Consider the following 13,186-nt stretch of genomic DNA (forward strand, 5'->3'; position numbering starts at 1 on the left):
CACAGCCAGAAGTACTGGCTCTAATGCCTCTCGGTAGAAGGGAACTTACAGAGTGTGCATGGCTTAGCATCCTGACGATACTGTATTTGTTGAGTCTTTGGGGGTAAACATCGGGAAAATTCGATTGTTGGCATATTCAAGCTCTTTCCCATTAGCTCTGCGTTCTCTTGGATATCAAACTATAGGTTGGAAATTAAGCTTAATTTTAAGGTTATGTTTATACAGGGAGCATTATCAATTATTAGAAACATTAGAAGTGTTGCTAAGTAAGTAAACTGAAAGTGAAATGTCATCTCTTAGAGGCTGCTTAACAGTCATTGGAGAGTAGTCTGTTAGTCATTGGAGCACAAAGTAGCTACCCGAAAATTTGTTGAATACATGAAATGTTTTTGATAGAAATATCTGCATAATTGCAGTGTGTTACACATGCTCGTTATAGCCTGGAGGCATCTGTTTGAATTGGGGCTTTTTTTTTTCCTGTCTGTGTAACACACTTGCAGACACGATGTGAATATTTACTGCTGTTACCCTTTTAAAAAGTATATCTCTTGACTCTTTGAACAGCCTAAGCATTCTAGAGCTAGTTTGCAAGCAACCCATAACTTGGAAGAAGGAGAATTAAGTTTGCTTTCATTGACATTCTAATTTTGTAACTTGCTGGAAATTCGTTTTGGAGAGAGGTACTTTTGGAAGAAAATATTAAGAGTTTCGTTTCTGTTTTGTTTTTTACTCTTGCGATCTAATTGGCAATCATTAATTATATTTAATAAAATACAGGCTCCTTTCAAAAGAAATCCCTGACAATAGTACATTTTAAAGCCAGGCTCTCTTTCCCAGCAGCCCAGAGTGTTTTGAAGATAGGAGAACAAGGGACGCACTTCAAGTCTGAAGTCTTGCGGGGTTGCAGTTAGCGCTTTGGGCGCTGCATTCTTGATGCAGCGTCATATTACAGTAATATTATGAAAAAAGCTACAGGGAGTTCTCAAACATGCCTAACACATAGAGAGCTTTAATGTTCACATGGCTGGATCTATTCAACAAATGGGATCTGTGGGTCAGATGCAGTTTGCAAGCCACCATTATTAAGTTGTTTTACTTTTACCATTAAGTAATGGTTCCTTGTTAATATTATGAATGCGTGTGTTCTTTGCTCTCTCTGTAAATCTTTTGTTCCATTCTCTCTCTCTCTCTCTCTTTTTTTTTTTTTTTTTTCCTTTTTGGCCTTACAAGAATGTGGGGGAGGACATCCCTATCCACAAATCAAGGGCTTTAAATAGCCAGGCTAGAGCTGAGTGAAGGAAATCAGGCTAGATAACATCTTTGTAAAATGTATGCCTATGAACTCTGCATCACACAATACAAAGGAAATTGCCATTGTCCTGTGCAAGTTAGGTGAACAAAGCACATAAAAAATCCTGTTCTGGTTGCCATGCATATTCCTGTGCAACCAAAACCGGAATCTCGAAGGCCACAGAAATGGCATGGCTTACGGGACACGTGGGCAAATGAGAATATGGATTTGAAATTTATGGTGCAGAGCGTCCGGTAATCATTCACCAGAGGGATACCTAATTCTTTGATACCGAACAATGGAAATGAGAAACAAAGAAGAATGTTGCTGCTGTTGCTATTACTCCTAGGATGACTACTGCTGTGACGGTCACTACCACTACTGTTATGACTCTGTCACCACCGCCACCTTCCCTAGTGTGATTGCACAATGTTTATTAAGTTCTTACAGCCAGCAGCTGTGCTCTTAATGTATTTAAGAGACATTAATCATTTTTAATCAGCCCAACACACTAATGAGCTACCCACATTATACAAATCAGTAAATTGAGGTTTACGTCGTTACCAAGTCACATAGCCTGTGCCTAGTTGATCCCAGACCTGATTTCAGTGGCCTTCCTGGCTCCAGAGCTGTGTTCTTTACCACCGTCTTAAACTTCCTTTCCCCATGTGTGAAGGGAATAGATCTCTGCAGGTACCAAGATGTCACCTCCAAACCCTTCCAAAGGAAACTGAGTTCCTTGAGGGAGAATTTCCCAAGGCCAAAAGCTGCTTCTGGAGTAAATGCAAAGCAGCTTCCATATCCTGGAAACAGCAACCAAAATCAAAGATAGTACCCCATAAATGCCTTCCTTTATAAAAAAGAAAAGAAGAGAAAGAAAGAAAGAAAGAAAGAAAGAAAGAAAGAAAGAAAGAAAGAAAGAAAGAAAGAAAAGATGGGCAAAACAAAACAAAACCTACCACCACCACAGTCCCCCGTAAGATCAGAGATACCTACCCATATCTGGCAGTAAGCCCAGACATACCAAAACATGTATTATCTAGAGACGGGACTTGAAGCCCATGGCATCTACAGAGAGACAAGCATCTCTTTTCAATAGACAACTCATTCACAGAGTAAGGACACTCCCGGGAAGTGACAAGGAGTCGGAAGAGCAAGATAAAACAAAGAGAGTAGTTATTACCAGCCAGCCAACGGCCCCCCGCACACCCACAGTTTCTGCCCTTCTTCATTTTATCCAAGCACAACTCCAATCGACTCCCGCTGAAAGTCAGTAGACATTGAGTCGACATCCAGAACGTGGGCAGGAGCCCACGTTAGTTATTTACTGCCCGTCTCTGGCATTCCTTTTGGACATGACCAGTGAGTTACACCTGGTTTTTAGGCAGCGGGGCGCACTCATTGACTAGCTGTCAGGAACAGCTACACCCTTCGGTCCACAGCAAAATGAACGCAAATCCGGATTTTCCAGGGGAAAATTCCAAACAGACCAGGAAAGCAAAAATCACAGACACCATCTCCATAATAACTGCAAAACTGAAATGTGTGCGTTCTACAAGGAAACACTTGACAAAGACCGAAGTTGTATGCCCTAACACGGGACGAACACTGCGAAGAAAACCCTCGTGCAGCTGGGTTCAGAGTCGAGAGAACACCTCTTACCACAGCCCTCAGAGACGGGGAATTAGTAAAATGCTCAAAACCCAGTCAGCTGGTATGCCGTAGCCATTCCCCATCTTCCTGTGTTCACAGAGAGTGACCCTTTTTCCTAGCCGAAAGGTCAATCTGGTTGGTCAGAGCCCATCATGTGGCCCCATTCCCCTTGCAGGGCAGTCTGCTCAGGAGTGGGAAGAGACTGGCTCTCCCACTGGACGTGGACATTCCTAGAAGCGCCACCAGGAACAGCCATGCCCATTTTAGGACTCTTTAGGAGGGAGGTAGGACTCTTTAGGACTCTTTAGGAGGGAGGCAGACCGAGAATAAATCTAAGATGGCAGAGCAGAAGGATAGAAAGAATCTGAAGAGATTTAACCAACTGAATTTAAGCTGCTGAATTAACCAATGCTGGAGGTGCATTTTTGTCCAAGCTTTTTGTCACATTAGGTAAATAATGTCCTTATCAGGTCCATTTGCATTTGGGTTCCCTGTTGTACCCAAAAGCGTAGAAGAGGAAATTTCTTTGGCGGGATACTTGAGAGATGCATCAGAATTTATTATCAACATTTTTATAAATTAGTTTAATATCCATTACTCTTCCCCACATACACTGATCTACAAGAAATATAGGGAGATAAAGCCGTATTTAATATGTCTTCTCATGTCTTAAAAATATACCCATTTTCCTGCCCCACTTTTGGATCTGCACAGAGGTAGCTCGCTCTCGCGCGTCAGTGACAGCCTTTCTGGAAGGAAGAATTGCTGTTCCCACGGCGGTGTTTCTCAGAGCACCACCCAGAGGACCGGCTGCTTATTTTCAAAGCAGGTTCCTGAGTTCCTCCTGAATCTAGGCGTGTAGTCAGGAATCATCCTTTCTAACCAGCACCTTTTATGAGATCAATGAAAGGTTTCACTACCACTTCAGGAAGAGGACTTCCCCCAGGCAATTTAGGGTTTAGAACTCAGTCAAAAACCTTTTTGGAATATTTACTTCATGCAGAAGACAGGAAGTGTGTTAGCGGCTGAGCCAGGTGGGTGGGCAATTTCCCTGTTTGTGAAGAATCTCTGGGAATTTTCCATTGTTGGTGTGGTCTGCACAGCTTTTCTGAAGTTGGAGCATGAAGTGGTCAGCGTCCATATCTCAGACTAGTAATTGTGCCTTAATGTAAATATATATAAATATTATACACATATATGCTGGCTTTAAATGGAGTGTTTTAAATGACTCCCTCTGTATGGCAATGTGTATTTATATATATCATGGGTAAAAAATAAGTGTCATGGGCGGTCACATTCCAAAGAAATGAACACATGCACAAAAGCACCAGCCAGCGAATGGAGAGACGATACAGAACCAGGAATTAAAGGCCGGAGACGTACAGATTTCTTGAGGAGAAAGCCATAGGGAAAGAAGAGGGGAAATGTCTGGTGATGTAGATGAGGGGCCTGTGTGGGAAGGACCTATATGGCATCTGAGTGGGAAGCAGGCATCTTTATTCTTCCTCACATGTTGGTCACAGACAATAATACGTAATACGTAAGATTATAAACACCACAGACACAGGAACTCTGACCAAGTGTAGCCTGTGTCGTAGGCACCATGGAATTTATAGCTGATATTTTAAACAGGACCACCTATTAGAACAGGTGATAAACAAGAGGGAAAGAAAGCAACCAAAAAATTCATTAGCAGTTATCTCAGAAATTTTAGGCTTCATCGTCTTGACTGAATTTTTTTTTCCCCACAGACTTTTTGAAGGGAATATAAGAAAAGGATGAAGGAAACTATACATGTAAAGATAAGAATAGCAGGATGGGATCCCTACTTTTTAGGAATCTAGTGAGAAACAAGATACTATTTATATTTGAGACATCTTGAACTTTTTGGTGAGAAAACTCTTTCCGGAGCAAAACTGTTATTATGAAAACAGTCTTCTAATACTGATGTGTCCTTTAAATATACTAGAAACATTCTTTTGAATGAAGATCTTTAAAATTATTTCATCAAAATGCAGTTTTTCTTATTAGTTGGTAGTTTTTTTTTTCTTAGCTTGGTTTTTTTTTTTAATTTTTAAAAAAGTGCTATTTTTGTGGATGAGAGAAGATGGTTGCATATAGCACGTGTGGTGTTTTTCATAAGAAAACAAGCACGGAATAAGCTTAACTGCGGGAGCAGTGTGGCATGGTGGGAAGAACAAAAGATGTGGAACTCTACAATGTGGGGTGAAGTGGTAGCTTCTTTATATACTGGCCTTGTCGTCTTTTGTGAGTCATTCTCTGTTTTAGGGTCCCGCTTTTTTACGCCAGTACCATACTATATGAACAGAGGTACTTGTTTCCGGTGGCCATTGTGAGGTCACCTCGACAGTACACACTAAATCACTTTATATATTGCTGCATTATCCTATGACTGATACAAAATGAAGTCCTATGATCTAATCCTGAATTGTAATTTAAGAATGTTTGGGGGTGCCTGGGTGGCTCTGGCGGTTTAAGAGTCCAACTCTTAATTTCGGCTCAGGTCATGATCTCAGGGTCATGAGATGGAGCCCCACGTCAGCTCTGCGCTCGGCACGGAGTCTGCTTGTCCCTCTCCCTCTGCCCCTTCCCCTCCACACTCTCTCTCTGTCTCTCTCAAATAAATCAAAATCTTCAAAAAATTTAAAATGTTTACTTCAATGAATGTGATCGGGAAGTGCAGTTCAGAGAGACATTTCTGGAATAGTATGAACAAGGATACGTCGCTTTTAAACTGGCAGTATATTGATCCCAGAATTACCCATTTTAGAAGAGTTGACCTGAGTTGGGTGGTTCAGGGCTTGCTTGAAGCCCCACTTGAGTTTGAAACAGAGAATTTGGAGACAAGCTGAATGAAACATTTGGTTTTCTGAAGAAGGAATGAGATATTTTAATTTACGGATTCTAAAGAAAAGGACGTTGATCCAGAGAAAACCTTGAGGGTGGGTCCAGGAAGAAGGTATTTTCTGGAAAGACCAGGGCGCCGCGTGCACTCTGGAAGTGTGAGAGTGTGAAAGAAAGAGAACTCCCTTCTACAACTGTTTAAAAAATTAAAGGGTATAAGCTAATGTTCGGGAATAGTTAACATTTCTCGGATTGAATATTAAACTTCCTCCAAGCAAAACAAGTCGACTGCTAAAGTCAGCCTTAAGCTGGTGCCAAGAAAATACTGCTAAATTAGGGTTCTAGGAGAGATATGACTCAGTGAAGTATCATAGGGCTCACAACCCATAAACTATCCCTTTGTAGTCCTTGAAAACCTAAGAGATTACAAATAAATTTACTGACTCTTTCCTTAAGGAAAGGAAATGCCTAAAATCATGATTCAGCTTTTTAAATTCAATTTCCATGTGTAACTATTATAGCTGCTGGGAAATACTCAATACTCAAATCATTTCGTAAAACTATTTTTAAATGTTTTAGTCTAAGAACCAAATGTTCTTAGAATCAAAGAAATTTTTTTTCGAAGTGAATCAATTCCAGTGCAGTATTGTGTAAGTTTAAGGTATACGGTGTGTTACTTTGATACATTTATATATTGTAAGGTGATGGCTGATAGAGCAACATTTATCACATTATATACTTCTTACATACACAGAAGTGTAGTACAGTATTAGTATCTCTTTTCATTTATACTGTACGGTGATCTCGATGGCTTATTTTCTACTCATTACAAGTTTGTACCCTTAAGCACCGTTTCATCCCTCTACCACACCATCTCCTGGTAGCCACCATTTCACTCTGTGTTTTTTTTTTTTAAGGTTTCACTTTTCTAGATTGATATATAAGTGACGATACAGTACTTATTTTTCTCTGTCTGACTTATCTCACTTAACGTGATGTGCTCAGGTGCCATCCATGTTGTCGGAAATGGAAGGAGAGCTTTCTTTCTCACGGCTGAATATGCTCCATTGTGTTTACGTACCACATATTTTTATCCGTTCATTTGTTGATGGGCATTCGGATTGTCTCCATATTTTGACTACTGTGAATACCGCTGTAATAAACACAGGAGTGCGTATGTCTTATCAAAATCCTGTTTTTATTTCCTTTGAGTATATACCCAGAAGTGTCCTTGCTGGATCATATGGTAGATCTCTTTTTAATTTTTTGAGAGACCTTCGTATTGTCTTCCATAATGATTGGACCAATTTACATTCCCACCAACCGTGTATAAGGGTTGCCTTTTCACCACATCCTTGCCTCCACCACTTGTCTCTTGTCTGCCTGATGACAGCCTTTAACAGGTGTGAGGTGGTATCTTAACTGTGGTTTAAATTTGCATTGCCTTGATGGTTACTGATGGTGAGCATCTTTTCATGTGTCTGTTGGCCATGTTGATGTCCTTTTTGAAGAAATGTGTTTAGTTCTTCTGCCCATTTTTAAATCAGATTGTTTGTTGTTGTTTTTGAGTTGGCTGGGTTCTTTATATATTTTAGATATTAACCCCTTACCTAATCTGTGGTTTGCAAAAGAATTTCTCCCGTTCTGTAGGTTGTCTTTTTCACTTTGTTGTTTCTTTTGCTGTGCAGAAGCTTTTGGGTCTGATGTAGTCCCACTTATTGATTCGCTTCTTTTATTGTTAGTGCTTTGGCATCATACCCCCCAAATTATTGCCAAGGCCAATATTGGTGAGCTTCTTCCCTGTATTTTCTTCCAGGAGTTTTATGGCATCAGGTCTTATGTTTAAGTCTGTGATCCATTTGAGTTCATTTTTGTGAGTGGTGTGAGATAGGGATTGAATTTCATTGTTCTCCCTGTTTCTCCTGTTTTCCCAGCACTACTTGTTGAAGAGACTGTCTTTTCCCCATTGGGTATTTTTGAATATTAATTGACCCTATATAATGGGGTTTAATCATGGACTCTCTATTCTGTTCTATTGGTTGGTGGGTCTATTTTTTTTACGCCAGTACCATACTATATTTATTACTATGGCTTTGTAGTGTTGTTCAAAATTCAGAAGCATGATACCTGTAGGTTTGTTCTTTTTTTCTCAGGATTACTCTGGCTATTGGGATTCTTTTGTGGTTCCACAGAAATTTTAGGATTGTTTCTTCTGTTTTTATGAAGAATGCCTTTGGTATTTTGATGGGGATTGCATTGAATCTATGGTGTGGCCATTTTGATCATGGGATGAGTTTCCATTCGTTTGTCTTTTTCAATCTCTTTCAGCAAAGTTTCCGTAGTTTTCATTAGACAGAACTTTCATTTCCTTGGTTAAATTTATTTCTAAGTATTTTATGGTTTTTTTAAATTCTTTTGTGAACGGGATGGTTTTCTTTATTCTCTTTATTTCCTTTTCAGATGCTTCATCATTAATGTATAGAAATACAACTGATTTCTGTATGGTGATTTTCTGTCCTGCCACGTTACAGAAATTGTTGACTAATTCTAACAGGTTTTTGACTGATTCTTTGGGATCTCCTATATATAGGATCCTATTATCAGCAAATAACAAGTTTTACCTCTTCCTTTCTAGAAATGTATCCATTTCTTCTAGGTTATGTCATTTGTTGCCACATAATTGTTCATAGTGGTCTCATGTATATCTGTAGTATATCAGTTGTAATGTCTCCTGTTTCATTTCTAATTTTATTTATTTGAGTTTTCTCTCTTTTGCTCTTAGTCTAGCTAAAAGTTGGTCCATTTTGTTTATTTTTTCAAAGAACCAGCTCTTAGTTTTATTTATTTTTTTTCTATTTTGTTTTTATTTCTATTTCATTCTTTCCCCACTCTGATCCTTATTATTTCCTTCCTTTGCTAACTCTGTGCTTAATTTGTTCTTTAAGGTGTAAAGTAGGTTGTTTATTTAAGAGCCTTCTAGTTAATATATGCATTTATTGCTATAAACTTTCCTCTGAAAACCACTTTTGTTGCATCCTATAATATTCAATATGTTGTGTTTTCATTTTTGTTTCAAAATAAATTTCAATTCCTCTTTGAGTTCTTTTCTGACCCAAAGTTTGTTCAGAAGTTTGTTGTTTAGATTCCACATATTTGTAGATCATGTCACTTTCCTCTTGTTGATTTCTAGTATACTATTGTTGTCAGAGAATATAGTTGGTATGATTTCAGTCTTCTTAAATTTGCTAAGATTTGTTTTGTGGCCTATCACATGGTCTATCCTGGAGAGTGTTCCATGTGCATTTGAGAAGAATGTGTATTTTGCTGCTGTTAGGTAATATGTTCTATGTCTATTATGTTCATTCATCTGTTATGTCCTATGTCTATTAAGTTCATTCATTCTAAAGTGTGGTCGAATTCCAGCATCTCCTTGTTGACTTTCTGTCTGGACAATCTATCCATTGCTGATAATGGGGTACTGAAGTCCCCTACAATTATTGTAGTGAATTGTCTATTTCTCCCTTAAGACCTGTTACTAACTGCTTAATGTATTTCGGTGCTCATGTGTTGGGAGCATATATACTTAGATTGCTATATCTTCTTGACATTGACCCCTTTATCATTATATATTGACCTTCTTCGTCTCTTGTTACCCTTCTTGGCTTGAAGTCTATTTTGCCAGATATAACTATGGTTATGCTCACCTTTTTTAAATTTCCGTTTGCTTGGAATATCATCCTCCAACCTTTCATTTCGAGCCTGTGTGTTTCTTTAGAGCTAAAATGAATCTCCTGTAGGCAGCATATAGTTGGGTGTTGGTTTTTTACCCATCCAGCCACTCCGTGCCTTTTTATTGTTGAGTTCAATCCACTTACACTTATTGATATGTAAGGATTTACTACTGCCATTTTATTTTTTGCCTTCTGGTTATTTCGTCTCTCCATCGTTTCTTTTTTCCTTCTGTTTCTGTCTACCTTTGTAAGTCTGTGGCTTTCCTTGTTGATTTGCTCAGTCCCCCCATTTTTTATGTTTCATGTCGCAACTCTAGATTTTTACTTTTTGATTACCAAGAGGTTTGCATAAAACATCTCATAGATAAAATAGTCCATTTTCTGCTAAGAGGGATAGGCTGGTGATGAGTAATAAGGAGGGCACGTATTGCATGGTGCACTGGGTGTTATACGCAACTAATGAATCATCGAACTGTACATCAAAAAACCAGGGATGTACTGTATGTTGACTAACATAATATAATAAAAAAAATATTATTACTGGCAAAAAAAAGAGTAATTTATCTTCTTTTGCCTATAAAGTTTCCATCCTTTTACTCTTCCCCTTTCATATTTTTGATGTCACAAATTGTCTCTTTTTATGCTGTGATTTTGTTACAAGTTGTAGTAGTCAGGTTTTTTTTAGTCCTCTTTTCCTTTAACCTTCATACTATAGTTAAGAGTTTAACATACCATTCTAAAAAAGAGTTACAATTCTAATTCTGACTATTGATCACTGTATCAGTTTTGTATTCCTTTGCCTTTTCAGCTTGAACAGCTCCTTTCAACATTACTTATAAGGCAGGTCTAGTAGTGGTGAACTCCTTCAGCTTTCGTCTGTCTGGGAAAGCCTTTATTTCTCCTTCATATCTGGCAGATAACTTTACCACATAGAGTATTCTTGGCTGGCAGTTTTTATCTTTTAATATTTTGAATAAGTCCTCCCACACTCTTCTGGCCCAAAAAGTTTCTGCTGAGAAATCTGCAGTAGCCTAATCGGAGTACCTTTGTAAGTTACTATCTTTTTTCTCCTGGTTGCCTTTAAAACTATTTATTTATTGTTGACTTTTGACACTTTTAATATAATGTGTCTTGGAGATGGGTTTTTGTTCTGTTTTGTTCTGTTTTGCATTGAGATAGCAAGGCGTTTTATTAATTTCATGGACTTGTATGTACAGTTCCTTCCCCAGGTTTGGAAACTTCTCAGTTATTATTCTTTAACATGCTCTCTGCTTCCTTCCTCTTTTCTCCTTCTGGAATACCCATTATTCTTATGTTGGCTCTTCCAGTGGACTCAGACAGTTCTCACAGGGTTTCTTTACTTTTTAAAATGTGGTTCTCTCTCCTCTTCCACTTGAATAATTTCTGTATTTCCATCCTCGAGCTTCCTAATTCTCTCTTTCATATCATCTGCTTTATGTCCAATGCATTCTTTCATATCATCTGCATTTATTGGGGTCTTCAACTCTAGAATTTATTTTTGGTACTCTTTTAGGATCTGAATCTTTTCAGCGAAGTACTCCTTCTCTTTATTTATGAGATCATTGTGTTAACTTTCTTAATTTCCTTATAGGTTGTTGGATTTCTTTATAACAGCTCTTTTAAATTCTTTATCAGTTAGCAATATTCCATGTCTTTGGGCTCAGTTGCTGGAAAATTGTCGTTCTTTTGTGATACTGTATTACCATGGTTTTCCATGGTGTTTGATGAGAAGTGTCTCTGCCTCTGTATATGAAATAGGGAACACCTATCTTATTTAGGCATAGTTTTGTTTACTTTGATTCTTAACAGTTCAAGGGGCTGGTAGTCTAGAGCCTTCCTTTTGTCTTCCAGAAGGTGGCATGATAGCACATGTTTTTGGTTTCTTTTACCCAGAGCTGACTCCCCACTGAGGGTTGGCAGCAAACACTTAAAAGGGGAAAGAAAAAAAAAAAGCAAAGGGTGGCAGCAGAGGAAGAGACATGTGGTGTACTTAGCACTTGGGCTCTGGATATGCCTACTGCCTGGTAGGGGGATTCTCAAGTGGGAAGGGTCCCAATGGTCCATGAGCAGTCTTCTTGATCCTGGGGCAGACAGCAAGAGAGCTTTCCTTCTTTGTCTGCCTACTTCCCTTTCTTTTCCTTCCCCCCACCCAGCCCTAGTCATTGCCATCTCTTCTTAGAGCTAGGGTTCCCTCCAGCTGCAGGGCATGACCAGGCAGACCCTCACTCACTTCCTTCACCCTTCACCTCCTTTGTCAAAAAGGTTGTGCGGGCTCACTGCTGGCCAGCTGCCACCCTCTCTCTGCCACCACTGTCTCTCTGCCTGTGGGCTCCACTGCCATTTCCCTGACTCTGCCACCTCCTCTGCGGTCCAGTGGATCTCTGTGTCCTGATGGGGCACCTTTTTCTTCTTTTTTCCTGTTATGGTTGTCTGAGTAGTTGTAAATCAGAGAGAAGAGAATAAAGGAATGGCTCATGCCACCATGATGTTGATGTCCCCCCCAAATTTTCTAAGTACTGATTCTAAATCTCTTCCATCAAAATAAAAGTAATTAGAACCAGTTTAAAAGCACATTATGTCTGGGGTGCCTGGGTGGCTCAGTCGGTTAAGTGTCTGGCTTTGGCTCATGTCATGATCCCAGGGTCCTGGGATCAAGCCCCACCTTGAGGGGCTGGGGGTCTCTGCTCAGTGAGGAGCCTGCTTCTCCCTCTCTTTCTGCCCCTCCCCCTGCACACAAGAAAAGATATAAATGTTATATGAAAAATTGGGTATAATTGGTTCAAGTCCAAACCCAGTTTCATATAACGACTACCTGAAGAATCAGTCAAATGTTAAGAAGACATTATGTCCATTAATTGGACTTTCAGGTATGTCACCAACAAACTTGGAGTATTAATTATTGCTCATTTTCAGTAATATATAATTTAATTTCCATGATCACATATCTGCCTATCTTCATCTACTATTGAACATTAATTAGTCTTTCTATCTGGCTAAAGCTGACATTAGCTAAAGTATGAACTTAGCCCGCAGCATTTATGCATATGTGTTTGATTTGCTGAAACCCAGCAGCATGGTGTTTCAAACATTTATTCATTTTACTTTGGTGCCGTTAACCATGTGTGTGTATGCAGAGTGAACCAGCTATGTGAATGGTTATATGCAGAGAAAAAGAAATCTGTAAAGCGAATAAATAAGTAATTTGAGCCTTTAAAAAATACATAGTGTTTCTGTTTAAAAACTTCTAGAATACGGAAATAGGACTGCAACGGATTAATTCTTTTTCCATGAAGGAACATTAATTTCATCATTTTTACTCAAGTGAAATGTTTGCCTACAGGTGAATTTTGCCCCTACATCTTGGAGAATCACAAAAATTGAGATGAAAAGTCCATTCATGAGACCATGTCTTCCTTTGTCCCACTTGTGTGTGAATGTTCACTTCAGAATGCCTCATATCACCAAGCATGGCTGTCTTCTAGAAAATAAAAATGCCTCTTAAATGCTCTAACTCAGGAGCACAATAAGTATCATTTTAAAACTAACCCTAGTTTTGGCAACATTATCCCACACTGCATCTTGTTTTGTTCTGTTTGTTTTTTAAGCTTAATTATAGTCTTTAAGC

The sequence above is a fragment of the Ursus maritimus genome, unplaced genomic scaffold, assembly GCF_017311325.1.
Source record: "Ursus maritimus isolate PB19 unplaced genomic scaffold, ASM1731132v1 scaffold_21, whole genome shotgun sequence".
NCBI classification, from domain to species: Eukaryota; Metazoa; Chordata; class Mammalia; order Carnivora; family Ursidae; genus Ursus; species Ursus maritimus.